Source organism: Phalacrocorax carbo, chromosome 14, assembly GCF_963921805.1.
Source record: "Phalacrocorax carbo chromosome 14, bPhaCar2.1, whole genome shotgun sequence".
Classification (NCBI taxonomy): Eukaryota; Metazoa; Chordata; class Aves; order Suliformes; family Phalacrocoracidae; genus Phalacrocorax; species Phalacrocorax carbo.
This window is the reverse complement of record NC_087526.1, coordinates 2,351,054-2,357,053: the sequence shown is the minus strand read 5'-3', so window position 1 is coordinate 2,357,053 and position 6,000 is coordinate 2,351,054. Positions and strand designations below refer to the sequence as shown.

At 47.8% G+C, this 6,000-nt stretch overlaps 1 protein-coding gene across 2 annotated transcripts in view; it reads left to right on the top strand.

Moving 5' to 3' along the window:
• The first annotated feature begins 681 nt into the window (after positions 1-681).
• Positions 682-6,000, top strand: part of ZNF217 (zinc finger protein 217) — a 28,709-nt gene continuing 23,390 nt past the window's right edge. The window contains exon 1 of one of the 2 annotated variants that reach the window (XM_064465250.1): positions 682-834. The gene's annotated coding sequence lies outside the window, so the exon portion shown is untranslated. Of the gene's footprint in view, positions 835-991; positions 1,629-6,000 lie in introns of those variants that run through there. The other variant, XM_064465251.1, reaches the window with a different exon arrangement.

The window sequence follows — 6,000 nt, the reverse complement described above, 5'->3', positions numbered from 1 at the left end:
CTGGCCATTTTGGGGCCATTTCTAGAGCAGGTTTGCCTTATTTCTGTGGCGGCCCCGCTCCCCTCCAGGCCGCGCCCCGCCGTGCTGGGCGCCGGTCTCAGGGGAGCCCCGGCAGGCGGCGGGGGCCGCTCTGCCCCGCGGCCATGCGCCGGAGGGACCCGAGGGGCAGCGCTCCCGCCGGGCACGGGCTTTATTTGCATTTGCAAGGGGAGGCTGGGGGGCGCAGCCCGGCCCGTGATGGCCCCAGCCGGGCGCAGGCTTTATGTCGGGCCGAGACAAGGCTTTCCGTGATGCCCCTCGCTGCGTTTTGTTATTCAGGGCGATAACCATCGCCCCGTCCCCCCGAGGCACCGCACAAAGGCCGCCCGGGCCTCGACCCGCCGCCCGGGCCCGCACGCCGCCGCGGCCTCCCGCGCTCCCCGGCGGCACAAAGGCGACGGCCGCCCGGCGAGCCCCGGCCCGCGGGACACCCCCCCCGCCCCCCCCCGCCCCCCCCGCCCCCCCCGCCCCGGGGGACCCCCGGACCCCTCCCCCGCTCCGGGCCCGGCGTCGGTGACCAGGCCCGGGCCGGCCCCGCGCCTCACGGGCCGCCCGCCCCGCCCCGCCCCGCCGAGGGGGCGTGGCCTGATCCGCCCGGGGGAGGGGCCTAGGCGGGGAGGGGCGTGGCCGGCGCTGCCCGAGCAACAGCTGCGGCGGGAGCGGTTTACAAACAGTGCCCCGAGCGCCAGCGCCGCCGAGTCCGGGCTCCGGCGGCACCGCGGGCGGCCGCCCCCGCTCCCCTCCTCCCTCTGCCCCCGCCTCAGGATGCCGGCCGGGGAGGCGGCTCAGGCACAGGTGAGGGAGGGCCGGGGGTCACCTTCCCGGGGAGCTCTGCCCCCTCTCCCTCCCCCCCCCGCCCCCCCCCCCCACCCCAAGGGGGCACCTGAGGGAGGCGCAGCCCCTTCCCGTCCCCTCGGGGCGGCCTCTGCCGTGAGGGGCCGGTTGTGTGACTGACCGCGGGGCGGGAGGGGGGGGCAGCCGCCCTCCGGGACGCTTAGAGGAGATCAGGGGGTAGAGCCCCCCCATTGTGAGGTGGGGGCCCGCCCCTCAGAGCAGGGCCGCCCATCCCCGCGCTGCCCGGCGCCCGGGGGGCTGGCGAGGCGCGCTGGCCGCCCCGGGAGGAGGAAGAGAAGGAGGAGGAGGAGGAGGAAGGGCAGGTGTGTGAGGGGACGCGGCTCCCGGGGGCTGGGGGGGGAGAAGGGCCGTGGAGGGGGCCAGGTGAGCGGCAGCCGGGCCGCCTCAGCCTCGCCCCCCCGCGGCGGCAGGTAACGAACCCCCGGGGCCCCCTCCCCGGGGCCGGCCGGAGGCAGAGCAACCCTTCCTCCTCCTCCTCCTCCTCCTCCTTCTTCTTCCCTCCCTCAAACTTCTCGCTGTCCCCGGCTCCCTCCTCCCGCCCGGGATCGCCTCCCCTGCCCCCCCCGCACAAGGAGGTGTCTCAAACTTCCCTCGTACACCTGGGTGTTCGCTTTCAAACACCCCAGGCGGCGGGGCCGGGGGGCGGGGGGGCTCTGCGGCCGGCCGGGGGGTGCTGGAGCGGGAAGAGGCTATTTCTTTGTGAGTCAAAGATGTTCCTGGAAGCAGGATTTGTAGTAAGTGGCTCATGGGGCGTGTGTGTGGGGGGGTTGTTAATGAAAAGTTTATTGATCCGTTTTGCCAGGTTTTGTTTCGTTTACCTTTGTCTTCAAGACCGAACCCTTCCTGGTAATTTCTTTGGCATCGTGTTTCTCCTTTTTTTTTTTTTTTAGTGGAATAGGAAGTTTAGAAAATAAATAAATAAGCCTCAACTGACTTCTTAAGCAACAAAAGACGTTGCCAGGCGAGGACAATAAAATTCTAGAATATTGGATTTCACTCCCGTTCCGTGATACCTCCTGGACTTACTGTTTCTGGGTGCGGGGTGGCTTTTTTTTTGTTTGTTTGTTTGTTTCCCACACAGAAAACCTGCAGCCAAAGTAAGGTCTGTATGTACTCTAATGAGCCATCCCATAAAATGTGCTGTGTGACTCCCAGTAAGTATTTGAATTGAAGTGTAATAGTTTTGAAGTGGTGGCGAACAAAAATCTTTATGTTGGGTTATTGATCTGCTGATGAAAGGCGTTTGAATTTGAAAAGGGTTTAGTTTAGGGGTTTTGTCTGTTTAAAGGTTTTTTTTTTTTTAAGGCAACATTTTTTTCCTTCATTTCTGGAATGACCTTGAGAGCTTTAAAACTACATCAGTTTCTACCAGTGGGTTTGAGGGGGAGGCAGCAGCAGAAGGATCTAGTGAAAATCGAAAATAGAAATAGGAACTGAAGTAGATGCAGTGAAATGTTTTCTTATAGAAGTATGTGAAAAGGGAAGTTTTTGTAAGAATGTGTGAAAAAGAAGAGAGGGAAATAACGCGGTTTCAGATGCAATGAGAGAGGGAGCATATCATTCTTCACATTTTATTAGGCCCTGAAATGCAGGAGTGATATGATCTGAAAGACACAGAAATAAAACGCCTAACTACAAGTTGAATAGCAGGCATTGACTTGCTGACCAATGCTTACATGCTTGTTGGTTGGTGGGGGCTGGTTTTGTGTCTGCAAAGGTATCAGAGCACAGTGCTATGACAATGGCTTGCAAATGCTTTAACGCCATGTTTTATTGCTCTTAGGAGCTCTTATTAACTGTAGGTTTGGGAATACGACTAATACTTTAATTTGTGATGTCCACACTAAGGTTTCAGCCTGTCCTTGGATGATATAAAAGGACAGTTTTGAATAAGTAGGATAAACTGCATTCTTTGGCAGAGGGGGAGGGAAGAGGGGAAGGGTGGAGGAGGGTGGGTTTTTTTTTTTTCTTTTTCTCCCCCTTTATTAGTTCTGTAACTGAGTCAATATTTTAAGATCTGTAGCAGGAATGTGGCTTTGTGATCACAAATCTTTCTGTAACGTTTTTTCTAATGAGCAATATTGTAATTCTGCACAAAACACTTGGATTTTGTGCCTCACAGCCCGTTCTTGAAAGCAGTCCGAGTTTTCGAGTTTTGTCTTTAAGTTTTTAGGATGATGAATATGGAAAACAAATAACTTTAGAAACACGGTTATTACAGTGATTATTGATTGGCTTGGCCTACAGCCAAGCAACTCTTCTGCATGCACCAGAGTTGCTGATTTAAATTCTATAGATTCTTTTTCATACGTTGGCCGTTTTGAATCGTTAAGCAGCATATATAGCTATTTAAGAAGAGCAGATCAGTTTTTAGTTAAGGTTGTTCAATTATGTCTTCATCGCTTTGGAGTTGGTTGAATGACTTGACATGAGATTAAGCACAACAAAAGAAAAGGCAGGGGAACAACAGCTGCCTTCCAGTACCAGAGCACTAGTGTTCTGAGCAGTTAAGCATTTTACCTTTTAGTATTACGTGGTGTCAGGTTTAAATGTTAATATTTATATTCGTGTTTACAAGAACCTTAGGCATTCTGATAAAACAGCAGACGCTCGAGCCCTGGATATTCGTGTTTTGGGGTTGTTTGTCTCTTGGATTTTGAAGAAAATTATCTTAAGATCTGATACTGAGGGGTGAATTGATCTCATTAACTTTTCAGACAAAAGTAGCAAACAGTCACCGCTGGTTTGTACTTGTTTAGTTACTGTGTGGTAAGAACTTTAAGGTGTGTCCTTAATGGCAACTGACGATTCTTGCTGTGAAGCCTTGTTTATTTTAGGTAGATGTTTTATACGGAATTTCCAGTGGGACAAATTACTACACTGGCTGCACTTAGTCTTTCTGAAGACTGGCTGTAAGCAGAAAAGAATCATTTTGCCATGCTGCAATCAGTATGTATTTTAAAATTGAGGCCATTAAGTTTTGCTGTGTATTTTGAGGCTTTTCCTACTTCCTTTGTTTAAACATTCTTAAACAGTGCATATCATATGTGAATTTAAAACATTCATATGGCACTAGTGGGGCCGAATTTAAATGTAAAATTAATACCTATGTCCTTGTTGATCAAAATAGAAAAAAACATTTCTTTAAATAAGTGGATGTTTTCTGGTTTTGAATGTGGTAAGAAGGCTATATTTGTATCTTGTAAACAAAGTTTCATATTAAGTAGTCTTTAGAGAATGGCTTCCAGGCTTTGGATTAAAGGATTTTTTTTTTCTTCATTTTAAGTGAATAATGTTTTTCAGTTTTGCTTTGTTTTAGTAGGGGTTGGGAGAGCAAGCTTTAGGGTAGGGGCTAGAAAGAGGAAGATAATAAACTTTAGCACCTTTTATCAGACTGCCTTACACAAAAGGTTACTTCATTCTGGTTTCCCCTTTCATTAGATCACACTCAAAAAACGCCTCTTTGAGCACTTACTTCTACTCCTCAGAATGTATCTTCTTCTCCTTACCACTGTATTTTCATTTAGAACTGTGCTGATAGATTAATTTCATATTTTATATGGCCAAAGTGCAAAGTTATTACTGTGATCAGGGGGAAGTAATTTTAAAAGGGAACTGTGGGTTTCACTTAGACTTTCAAAACGGTGATTACAGTAAACTTTTAGCTACAAAAATCTGAGAGTTGGTAATTAAGAAGCTCTGGGGAAATGTTAAGTGAATTTTAACTTCCCTTTGTTCTTTGGGAGTTTTTGTTGTCCCGACTCTTTCTAACCTGGATCTTGAGTTGGAATTCATTGTCCTAGTGAAAGATTCCGTACACTGTACGTGTAAATACGCTCCCTCTTTCCTGTGTTATGAAATGCTGGCATATGGCAAGAGCAGTCCCCCCTTCCCTAAGGTGGAAGGGGCTAAGCTTTCTTTTCTTTGCGAGAGGCTGAAAGAAGAGTTTGACCTTTGAACTCACCCTCACACTTCCACGCTGCTTTCAGAATGATTAAATAACCAAGGATATTTGCCTGTGTCTTATGCTTATTTATCTCACTTAAAACGTTCTAATACTTAACTGTTGAGGTATTGTCTTTAAATATAGCAAGACAGTACATTTCAGTTACAGCAGGGCTGCCATTTGCCAGCTCAGCCCTCTTATTTTTGAGGCTCTTGATTTAGAACATCAGCCTCCCAGTCAGATACTTTTTCCACATCTCATAACTACATTAATTTCAAACTGCTGTTTACTTTTAATGGACTTCGGGCCATTTCTGATGACCCTTGACCCCTTCTTTTTAAGGTGACTTTAGTAACAAAAAAGTTTTTCTTTCTGGGGCGTTAATGCGAACAGGGGATTCTGCTGACTACTGTATGCATGCTTTTAGAGAGATGTGACTCATACCACAAGAGATTTGCAACTGAATACAAAAGTAAGGAAAAGGATATGACCAAGCTATGTAAGATTCTCAGTATGTGTTGTATTTCAGGATTTAAAAAAACAAAATGCACTTTTCCAGCCTAAACTTCCCTAGGTTTTTGTGTACCTCCAAACAGAAAGCTACTCTCAAAACAATTTGCTTTTAGAAATCAACTTTTTTCTGTTAAATTCCCAAATAATCTTGTTTTGTTGCTGATGAAAACTTATTTATGCCAAGCCTGGGTGTACGTCAATGGGAAAAAAATATTTAGACTTCTGCTGATATAATCATATGACTTTGGTCAGAGCATGGCTTATAGCTTATCATAAATCTAGCTTTTTAGAGTCTTACTCCTTAACTTGCTGCCCCCCTTAAAAAAAAAAAAAAATTAAGTGGGGATACGAATAGGCTTTCAGTTTCAAAGTAAAACAATGTACTTGCTGGGAAAAAACGAATTACAAATCAAAAGGATAGGTGTGCCATACTTGTTTCAAAATATGGTATCTTTGAGTTCAATGCAGAAGGTGGGTGGGTTATCAGACTGCCTTGAGAATTTCAAAAGAAAGTACAGGAGGAAATGTGGTTAGAATATGCAGGAAAATCTACGTAGATCAGTGCGACTTAAAGATTTGAGCAGAAACCCATCCAAGTATAAGTGAATAATTGACTGGATAGTGATTTTCTATGTGCTAAAGATTTT